General features: G+C 36.7%; 1 protein-coding gene across 3 annotated transcripts in view; it reads left to right on the top strand.

Annotated features, from left to right (window-relative positions):
• Nucleotides 1-12019, top strand: part of LOC112864346 (E3 ubiquitin-protein ligase RNF103) — a 110809-nt gene that overhangs the window by 78482 nt on the left and 20308 nt on the right. The gene's annotated exons all lie outside the window — the stretch shown is intronic.

The following is a 12019-nucleotide window of genomic DNA, read 5'->3' on the forward strand; positions in this document are numbered from 1 at the left end:
AGCTTCCAGAAGAACACAGTCCTTCCAACACTTTAATTTTAGAATTTTGGCCACTAGAATTGTAAAAGAAACAGTTGTGTTTTAAGCCATTGTAAAAAGGAAGTAAAGAAACCTCATCTTACCTATGAAGAAATGATCTTATGAAATTCATGTTAAATTTTGGGTAAGGAATGCAGTGCAATTCCATTTTCATCACTGTTTTGTTTATCTTAGCATAGCTATAAATTGAGGAAAATACATTAAAAAAAGTTTTTTTAATGTTTGTTTATTTTTGAGGGGGCGGGGTGGGAGTGGAGGGACAGAGAGAGCAGGAGACAGTATCTGAAGCAGGCTCTGTGCTGACAGCAGAGAGCCAGATGTGGGGCTCGAACTCACAAACTGTGAGTTTGACCTGAGCCAAAATCAAGAGTCGGATGCTCAACTGACCGAACAACCCAGGCTTGGGCACCCCGAGGAAAATATATTTCTTTCTTTTTTTAAATATATTTTTAAAGTGTACTTATTTATTTTGAAAGAGAGAGAGAACCAGCAGGGGAGAGTTAGAGGGGGACAGAGGATCTGAAGCAGGCTCTGTGCTGACAGCAGAGAGCCTGATGTGCGGCTTGAATTCCTGAACCACAAGATCGTGACCTGAGCCCAAGTTAGACACTTAACCTACTAAGCCACCCAGGTGCCCCGCAAGGAAAATATATTTCTAAATGTTGTTGTAAAGTACAGCTTAAAATTAAAGTGACTTGCAAAGAGATAGTAATGTTTAAAACTTTTATGATTTTTAACACTTTCATAATTAGAGAAAATACCAGCAGTGTATTCCAGTATCACTCCCTCAAGAAAGGAATTGGAACAGGAAATTCTATTCCCAGGCATGATGGAGTAATGATTTTAGATTTGCACTTCCATCGTAAATAAAGAAAAAAACTGGACAAATTCTGTGAAACTTCGGTTTTCAAACCTTGGACAACTGACAGCAAAGGATTTTTTTTTTTTTCCAGGAAGAGGGAAACAGAGTCTTTTTTTTTTTTTTAAGTTTGTTTATTTATTTTGAGAGAGTTGGGTCGGGGGGGAGAGGCAGAGGGAGAGACAAAATCCTAAGTAGGCTCCATGCTGTCAGCATAGAGTCCAACATGGGGCTCAATCGCACGAACCATGAGATCATAACTTGAGTTGAAATCAAGAGTCAGATGCTCAACCGACTGAGCCTACCCAGGTGCCCCACAAAGAGAGTCTTAATATGGTCCTGATTTTCAGCCTGGAGAAACTTTCTGATTGTAGCATATGGGAGGAAATTCTAAGCAGAGCATGGTGGTCTTGGGGTTGAGGAGGCAGAGGTCAGGGTTCAGGGAGGCTGTAGTGACTGGAATTTGTGGGGCAAAATATCAGAGAGAGGGGCAGTACCCAGAGAAAGCTCTAAATGCCTACACAGTGTACCATGGAGTCTTTGGCTGAATTCTAAGCTCTGCATACTTAGAATGAGATTTCAAGAGGCTAGGCAAAGAACAATTACTGGGGACAAAACAAATACACTATAAGCTAAACAATTGTTAGAGCTAACAAAATTGAGAGATGGTAGAGTTCTGATAAGACACAGGAAAGAGACTTTGTTGAACATCTTGGACATTCAGTAGAGAACCCAGAAAGATCACATCTTAATATTAAGGCTAAGGCAGGCCTACATTAAAGGCAACCATAAGCCCTCACCAGCAAAGCTTAAAAACAGCTCTTGGGGCCTAAACCTGAGTGGCTCAGTTGGTTGAGCATCCGACTTTGGCTCAGGGCATGATCTCATGAACTCTTGGTTCATGGGTTCATCCCCTATGTCAGGTTTTGTGCTGATGGCGCAGTGCCTGTTTTGGATTCTCTGTCTCCCTCTCTCTGGGGCCCTGCCCCGCTCATGTATGCGCTTGCTTTCTCTCTCGCTCTCTCTTTCTCTCAAAAGTAAACCAGAAAAAAAGTTCTTGAAAGCTGATCTGCAGACAGCTTAAATGCCAATAAAGGTGAATGCTCTTTAAAGAAAGACCAAAAAATTCAGACACTTAAAATGAAACATTTAGAGTGCCCAACATCCCATGAAAAATGACTAGAAAGAAGCAGTAAAGTGTGATTCAGAATCAGGAAAAAAAATCAGGTGATACAAATAGACCCAGAAAAAAAGGGGTGGTTGAAAAAGCAGACAAGCATTTAAACAGCTATTATAAATATGTTAAGGAATTTAAAGGAAAACATGGATATAATGGGATAAATAGAAGATACAGAAAAGAATAAAATGGAACTTCTAGGATTTAGAAATAAATTGAAATAAAATGAAAACTTCACTGCATGAGTTAAAGAAGCACATAAGACAGTATAAAAAATAAGATCAGTGAAAGTAGTACAAACTATCTAAACTATAATACAGAGGGAAAAAAAGTAAAGGAAAATATGTATGAACACAGCATCAGTGACCTGTGGAACAATATCAAGTGGTGTCATGTGTCGAGGATAATACAAACAAAAACATACCACAGCATGTCATATTCAAATTACTGAAAGTTAACAATCAAGAGAGAAGACAGTCCGAGAAAAAAATCACATTAAAAAACAAAACGATAAGGATGATTAAAATTTTCTTTCAGAAGCAATGCAAACCAAAACATCTTTTTTTCCTGTTTCTTAAATTATTTTAATTATTTTTAGAGACAGAGAACGAGCAGGGGAGAGGGGCAGAGAGAGGGAGAGATTCTTAAGCAGGCCCCACACTGAGTTTGGAGCCCAACTCAGGGCTCAATCCCAGGCTCTGGGATCGTGACCTGAACTGAAATGAAGTCAGGAGTCAGATGCTCAACCAACTGAGGTACCCAGGCACCTCAAACCAAAACATCTTTAATGTGCTGAAAGAAAGAAAAGAACTCAACATTATCCTAGAATTCTATATCCAGTGAAAATAGCATTCTGAAGTGGAGGTGAAACAAAGCTATTTTTATACAAAAGCCAAGAGAATTTGCTGCCAGGAAATCTACAGTACAAGCAATGTTAAAGGAAGTTGTGAGCTGAAGGAAAATTATACCAGATACAAACTGGGATCTACCCAGAGGCATGAAGCATGCTGGAAATATTAAATATGTAAGTAAATATAAGTTTTTTCTTTTTAAAATTTCTTTTAAAAATTACTGAATTTTCGTGCCTGAATGGCTCAGTCTGTTATGCTTAACTCTTGATTTTGGCTCAGGTCATGATCTCAGAGTTCATGGGATGGAGATCAAGCCCCAAGTCAGGCTCTGCACTGAGACAGGAGCCTGCTTGGGATTCTCTCCACCCGCACCCCTCAAAATAAACATTAATAAAATAAATGTTACTTGCTTATAAAAATTTATCATAGACTTGTCTTTCATTTGGTTTTATATTAGCAGTCAAGGTGAATAGATTTTGTAAAAAATACCAGTGCAAAACCTAGAATCTGCAAAATTAACCTATGATCTTGAAGTCAGAGTACTGGTTACCCTTGGGGGGCATGGTGCATTAAGGCAGACATAGAGAGACTTTTGTAATACTTTGTTTCTTGATATGGTGGTTACATGGGTGTGTTTAATTTGTGAAAATTTGTATATCTCTACAGTAATGTATGCTTTTCTGTGTGTATGATCTACTTGAAAAAAAAGTTTAAAGAGAAAAACAGTAGTAACCTCAATAAAGCAAAGTATAAGTACAAGTAATTCTCATCTTCTTATGGAGAACTCATGTAGTCCAGAGTTTTAGCTTTCAGTTAGATGTGTAATACACTTAGAGTACTCATCATAGACAATACTAGAATGAATTTAGACCATATACATTGCCCCCTTCTCAAATGAAAATAGTATGGTTTCTATATCTCTCCCCATGAGTATAAAAGTAATAATATACATATCGATGCAGAAAAGTATAAATAGGAAAGTTAAAACCACCCTGAAATTCTACCACCCACACATAATACCACAAATATTTTGGTGATCATCCTTTCAGATATATCTGAAACTTATATCTGTACTTGTATTTGTACAAAAATATTTATGAATGGATCATACTTTTCCTGTTGATGTTTTATTGATTTATTTCTTATAAAGTCAAGTATACCTAATACAAAACTAGTTTTACGTATACTGTTCAGTGACATTAAGTACTTTCACACTGCTGTGTAACCATTACCACTATCCATTTTCAAAACGTTTCCTTTATCCCATACTGAAACTCTGTACACATTAAACAATAACTTTCTTTCCCCCCACAATGGATACCAAATTCCCTAGTAACCATTGTTCTACTTTCTGTTTCTATGTATAATTTGACTATTCTAGGTACCTCATATAAGTGGAATCAAACAATATCTGTCCCTTTGTGCCTGACTTATTTTACTTATCATAATAATGTTTTCAACATTCATCCATGTTATATAGCATGAATCAGAATTAGCTTCCTTTTTTTTTTTTTCTTTTCCTAACCCTACCGATTTAACTGCCTTTTTAAGACTGAGTAGTACTTCATTATATTCATCTTGTGATAGACATTTGGGTTGTTTCCACCTTTGGGCTATTGTGAATCATGCTGTTATGAACATGAGTGTACAAATATCTCATCAAAGCCCTGATGTCATTTTTTTTTTTTTTTTTTGGTATGTATATACCCTACAGTGGAATTGCTAGATCAAATGGTAATTCTATATTTAATTTTTGAGGAAACACCATAGTGCTTTCCAGAGCACTCCACTATTTTATATTCCTAATATCAACAGCTAAGACATCCAAAAACAACCATATATATGAGGGAATATAAAAGGTCATCATGCATACTGAGGGGAAAATGCAGCTCTGAAAAGATCTGAGAAGACTTTAACTTTACAGTGCAGCAGGTTGGTGCCCAGCACAGAAATACCCTACATCAATAAAAAACAGCAAACCCTGGGGAAGTGGGAGAGTCTGAATACCAGAGTTATAAGATTCAAAGATTCATTTTCAACAATAACAAAAAAATCACAAGATGTACAAACAGGAAAATATGGTCCATCCAAAAGAAAATAAATGAACAAAAAATGTCCCTGAGAAAGACCAGATGACTGATTTACCCAACAGATATTTTCAAACAGTTGTTTTAAAGGTGTGCAGAGAGCTAAGGTAAGATGTGGACAAGGTCAAGAAAATGACAGAAACATGAACAAATGTTCATGAACAAAATGGAAACATCAGTAAAGAGAAAGCATGAAAAACAAGAAATTCTGCTGAAAAGTACAATAACTGAAATGAAAAATTTGCCAGCATTATTTGAAAGCAGATATGAGCAGGCAGAAGAATCAGTGAACTTGAAAATAGTATAGTTGGAATTATCAAGTCTGAGAAGAAGGGAAAAAAATTGAAGTAAACTGAGCCCAAGGGATCTGTAGGACACCATGAAGTAGGCCAGCATACACCCTGTGGGAGTCCCAGAAGCAAAGTAGAGAAAAGGGGCAGGGAGATGATTTAAAGAAATATTGACAAAAACTTCCCCAATTTTATGAAAGACATGAATATAATCCAATAAGTGCCACATACCCCAAATGATGTATATTCAAACAGACTCATGCCAAAGCACATTATAATCAAATTTTAGAAAGATAGTGTTTAAAGTAGGGAGAAATGACTCACCATATAGAAGGGATCCTCAGTGAGATTTTCAGCAGATTTCTCACCAGAAGTGTTGAGGCCCAGAAGGCAGTGGGTCGATATATTCAAATGCTGAAAGAACTATCAGCCAAGAATCCTATATCCAGCAAAATGAGGGAGAAATCAAGATATTCGTAGATAAACAAAAACTGAGGGAATTTGTTAACCACTAGACCAGCCTAGCAGTAAGTGCTATAGGGTGTCCTTTCGGTTGAAATTAAAATAGGACAGTAACTTGAAGCCATGTGAAAAAATAGATATTTCTTTTTTTTTTTTAATTTTTTTTTTTAACGTTTATTTATTTTTGAGACAGAGAGAGACAGAGCATGAACGGGGGAGGGTCAGAGAGAGGGAGACACAGAATCCGAAACAGGCTCCAGGCTCCGAGCTGTCAGCACAGAGCCCGACGCGGGGCTCGAACTCACGGACCGCGAGATTGTGACCTGAGCCGAAGTCGGCCACTCAACCGACTGAGCCACCCAGGCGCCCCAAAAAATAGATATTTCTGTTAAAGGTAAATACATGGACAATTATAAAAGCTAGCATTTTTGTAACTTTGGTTGTATATCCGTTTTTGTTTTCTACATGATTTAGGAGACTTGAGCATTAAAAAAAAATATGTGTTTGAACTCACAGTACAGAAAAAGTACTTCAGTGACATCAGTAACTGAATGGGCGTAGGGACAGAGCTGTATACAAGTAATGTTTTTGTGTACTATTGAAGTTAAGCTCATATGAATTCAAGTTAGTGTTATAACTTTAGGATATTAAGTGTAATATCCATGGTAATCACAAAGAAAATAGCTATACATTATACCAAAAAGCCAATGAAAAGGGATTTGAAAAGTTCCATTATGAAAAAAGAAATGACTAAACACAAAAGAAGACGTTAATGCAGGAAATGAAAGAAAAAGCTGTAAGGCCTACAGAAAAATACAACAAATGGCAAAAGTAGGCCCCTTCATATCAGTAATTAAATGTAAATGGATTAAATTCTTTAGTTGAGAGACAGAGCTTGGCAGAATGTATTTTTTTTAGTGTTTATTTATTTTTATTTTTGAGAGAGCAAGAGGAGGGAAGGGACAGAAAGAGGGGAGACTCAGAATCCAAAGCAGGCTCCAGGTTCTGAGCTGTCAGCACAGAGCCAGACGCGGGGCTTGAACTCATGGGCTGCGAGATCATGATCTGAGCTGAAGTCGGACACTTAACTGACTGAGCCACCCAGGCACCCTGGCAGAATGGATTTTTTAAAAAATGATTCTATTCTATGCTGTCTGCAAAAGACTTATTTTCTTTTCTTTTACTTTAGAGAGAGAGTGCGAATAGGGGAGAGGGGCAGAGGGAGAGACAGAATTTTAAGCAGGCTCCACACTCAATATGGAGCCCAACAGGGGACTGGAGCCCATGAACCTGGAATCATGACCTGAGCCAAAATCAAGAGATGCTCAACTGAGTGAGCCACTTAGGTGACCCTGAGACTTAATCACTTTAGATCCAAAAGTACAAATAGGTTGAAAGTGAAAGGACAAAAAAAGATAATCCATGGAAATGGTAACCAAAAGAGAGTGGAGGTTGCTATATTTACACAAAACAAACTTTAAATCAAAAATATTAGAAGAGTCAAAGAAGGACATTATATGTTATTAACAGTTTCAGTAGAATAAGAGGATATAACAATTAATTATACACATCTATGCCCCTGAAAAGATTGTCAAAATATATGAAGCAAAAATTGACAAAACTAAAAGGGGAAGTAATTCTACAATAATAGTTGGAGACTTTAATAACCTACTCTCAAAAGTGAATAGAACAACCAGATAAGGTAAATAAGGGGGGGTGCCTGGGTGGCTCAGTCAGTTGACTCTTGGTTTCTGCTCAGGTCATGATCTTGTAGTTTCGTGAGTTTGAGCCCCATGTTGGGCTCTATGCTGGCAGTGTGGAGCCTGCTTGGGATTCTCTGTCTCCCCCTCTCTCTGCTCCTCCCCTGCTTGTGCTGTCTCTCTCTCAAAATAAATAAATAAACTTAAAAAAATAATAAGGAAATAAGAATACTTGAATAACATAATAAATCAACTAGATCTAATAGGCCTATATAGAATACCCAACAACAGAATACATATTTTTCTCAAGTGCTCATGGGACATTCTTCAGAATAGACTATATGTTAGTTCAAAAATCAAGTCTCAATCAATTTAAAATATAGTTATATAATGTGTCTTCTCTGACCACAAGGTTGGTTAGAAGTCAGAAGATGGAACACTGGAAAATTCACAAATATTGGGAAATTAACACACTCTTTTTTTAATGTTTATTTTTTTTTTTAATTTTTTTTTTTTCAACGTTTATTTATTTTTGGGACAGAGAGAGACAGAGCATGAACGGGGGAGGGGCAGAGAGAGAGGGAGACACAGAATCGGAAACAGGCTCCAGGCTCTGAGCCATCAGCCCAGAGCCCGACGCGGGGCTCGAACTCCCGGACCGCGAGATCGTGACCTGGCTGAAGTCGGACGCTTAACCGACTGCGCCACCCAGGCACCCCTTTAATGTTTATTTTTGAGAGAGAGAGTGTGTGAGCAAGGGAGGGGCAGAGAGAGAGGGAGACACACAATCTGAAGCTGGCTCCAGGCTCTGAGCTGTCAGCACAGAGCCTGATGTGGGGCTTGAACTCACAAACAGTGAGATCATGACTTGAGCCGAAGTCAGATGCTTAACTGACCAAGTCACCCAGATACCCCAACACACTCAAAACAGTATATGGGCCTATATGTATATATACGATATGTACGTCTATATCTGTATCATAGATAGATAGATAGATAGATAGATAGATAGATAGATAGATAGATAGATTACACACCATAAGGGAAACTAGAAAGTATTTATAGATCAGTGAAAATCACAATACAGTATATCAAAACTTATGGTATGTAGCAAAAGCAGTACTCAGAGGGAAATTATAGCTGTAAAAATGCTTACATTAAAAAAGGAGAACTCAAATCAACAACCTAACTTTACATCTTACAGAATTAGAAAAAGAAGAAACTTAACCTAAAACTAGCAGAATGAAAGAAGTAATAGGATTAGAGCAGAGATAAATAAAATGGAGAATAGAAAAACAATAGAGAATAAGAAATCAAAAGTGAGTTCTTCGAAAACACTAATAAAATTGACAAATCTTTGGCTACACTGACTAAAAGGACAAAAGAGAAAGAAAGAAGACTCAAATGCCTAAAATTGGAAATGAAAGTGGGAGTGCTACTACGATTCTAAAAAAAATTGACAATATATATTATAGGGGTACTATGAACAGTTGTATATCAATGAATTGGATAATATAGATGAAATGGACAAATTCCTAGAATCACAAAACCTACCAAGACTGAAACATGAAGAGAAAATCTGAACAGGTGTAACTAGTAAGGAGATTGAATCTGTAAGCAAAAATCTCCTGAGAAAGAAAAGTCCTAGATCTGATATATTCCCTGGTGATTTCTACCAAACATTGTAAGAACTAACCCCAGCTCTTATCAAACTTTTCCAAAACATTGAGAAGAAAACACTTAAGTTCTTTTATAAGGCCATCATTTCCCTGATACCAAAGCCAGATGACACTATGGGAAAAGAAAACTACAGACCAATATCTCTTATGGACACTGATGCAGAAATAACCAAAAAAGAAAAGAAAAAAAAAATTAGCAGACAAAATTCAAGAGGATTATTCACCATGGCAAAATTGGATTCCTGGAATGCAAGGATAGTTTAATATATGTAAATCAACCAATGTAATATAGCACATCAATAAAATAAAGGAAAAAATACATGATCATCTCAGTTGATGGAAAAAACATTTGACAGAATTTGACACCGTTTTATGGTAACATTGATAGGAATAGAAGGAAATTACCTCAACATAATAAAAGCCATATGTGAAAAATCCACAGCAAACATTACACTCAGTGGTGAAAGAAAGCTTTTTCTGTACCATTAGAAACACCGCAACAATTGCCTGACTTTGCTACCTCTCCTCAACAGAGTACTGGAATCTCTAAACAGAGCAATTAAGTAAAAGAAAGAAAAGGCATCCAAATTGAAAAGGAAGAAGTAAAATTATCTCTTTTCAGATAATACAATCTTCATGTGTTTAAAACATCTTAATGTGTATAAGGATTCTACAACAAAACTGTTAGAACTAATAAGTTAATTCAGCAAATTAGGATATAAAACATACAAAAATTAACTGCATTTCTGTACACTAACAGTGAATAGTCTGAAAAAGAAATTAAGAAAACAGTCCTATTGGGGCGCCTGGGTGGCTCAGTCGGTTAAGCGTCTGACTTCGTCTCAGGTCATGATCTCACGGTCTGTGAGTTCAAGCCCCGCGTCGGGCTCTGTGCTGACAGCTCAGAGCCTGGAGCCTGCTTCGGATTCTGTCCCTCTCTCTCTGACCTTCCCCCGTTCATGCTCTGTCTCTCTCTGTCTCAAAAATAAATAAACATTAAAAAAAAAATTGTTTTTAACCAGTCCTGTTTACAGTAGCAACAAAAAGAGTGAAATACTTAGGAATTAGCCAAGGAGGTGGAAAACTTGTACAAAGAAAACTATAAAAACATTACTGAAAGAAATTAAATATCTAAGTAAATGGAAAGACATTCTGTGTCCATGGACTGGAATACTTAGCATTGTTAAGATATCAATAGCACCCAATGTGATCTACAGATTCAATGTAAACCCTTTCAAAATCCCAAAGACTTTTTTTCGGAAATAGAAAAATCCACTTTAAAATTCATATAGAATCCCAGGGAAGAGCTAAAACAGTCTTGAAAAAGAACAAATTTGGAGGACTCACACTCTCTCATTTCAAAACTTACTACAAAACTATAAATAAACAGTGTAGTACCTGCATGAAGACAGTCATAAAGACCAATGAAATAGAATTGAGACCCCAGAAATAAATCCTTCCATATATGGCCAAATGATTTTTGACAAGGGTGCCAAGACCATTCACTGGGGAAAAGAGTCTTTTCAGCAGATGGGGCTGGGAGAACTAGACATCCACATGCAAAATAATGAAGTTGGACCCCTACTTAATACCATATACAAAAATTAACTCAAAATTAAGACCTAAATGTAAAAGCTAAGACTGAAATCCCTAGAAGAAAACATAGGGCAAAAGCATCATGATACTGGATTTGGCAGTGATTTTTTGGATTTGACCCCAAAACTACAGGCAACAAAAAATATATAACAAACTGAACTTTATGGAGATCAAAGATTTTTGTGACTCAAAATACATAGTAGAAACAGTAATAGTAGAAACAGTAACAGTAAAAAGGTAACCCACCAAATGGTAGAAAATATTTATAAATCATATATCTGATAAGGGATTAATATCCAGAATATATATATAAAGCCCTTAAAACTCAACAACTAAAAAATAGCCCTATCCAAAAATTTGTAAAGGTTTTGAATAGACTTTCAGGCTTTTAGAATATTTCTCCAAAGAAAATGTACAAGTGGTCAATAAGCACATGAAAAAATGTTCAAAATCACAGATCATTAGGGAAATGCACATCAAAACCGCAGAGATAACACCTCACACCTATTAGGATGGATGCTATCAATTAAAACAAAATGGAAAACAAGTGTTGGCAACGATGTAGAGAAATTTAAGCCAGTGGTCACTCTTGGTGGGAATGTAAAATGGCACAACAGCTGTGGAAAACAGTATGACTATTCCTAAAAAAGTTAAAAATAGAATTACCATGTGATTCCACAATTCTGCTTTTGAGTATTACCATGGACTCAATGTTTGTTTTGCTCCCAAAATTCATATGTTCAAGCCGTCATCCCCAGTGTGATAGTATTTGGAGGAAGTGGGGCTTTGGGAAGTAATTAGGCCATGAAGGTGGATCCTTTATGAATGGGATTTAGTGCCTTTATCAGAAGAGATATCTTTCTATTATCTTTATCTTTCTATTATCTACATCTTTCTATTCTGTCTTTATCTTGGCTAGTGTAAATGCTGCAATAAACAGAGGGGTGCATATGTCTTTTCACATTAGTATTTTTGTTGTTTTTGGGTAAATACCCAGTAGTGGAATTACTGGATCAAATAGTATTTCTGTTTTTAATTTTTTGAGGAACGACCATACTCTTTTCCACAGTGGCTGCACCAATTTACATTCCCACCAACAGTGCATGAAGGTTCTCTTTTCTCCACATCCTCTTCAACACTTGTTATTTCTTGTTTTGATTCTAGCCATTCTGACAGGTGTAAGGTGATATCTCATTGTGGTTTTGGTTGGCATTTCCCTGATGATTAGTAATGGTGAGCATCTTTTTGTGTGTTTGTTGGTGATCTTCAGAGAAATGTC

Source organism: Puma concolor, chromosome A3 (assembly GCF_028749965.1).
Source record: "Puma concolor isolate L17-30 chromosome A3, mPumCon1.1.hap2, whole genome shotgun sequence".
NCBI classification, from domain to species: Eukaryota; Metazoa; Chordata; class Mammalia; order Carnivora; family Felidae; genus Puma; species Puma concolor.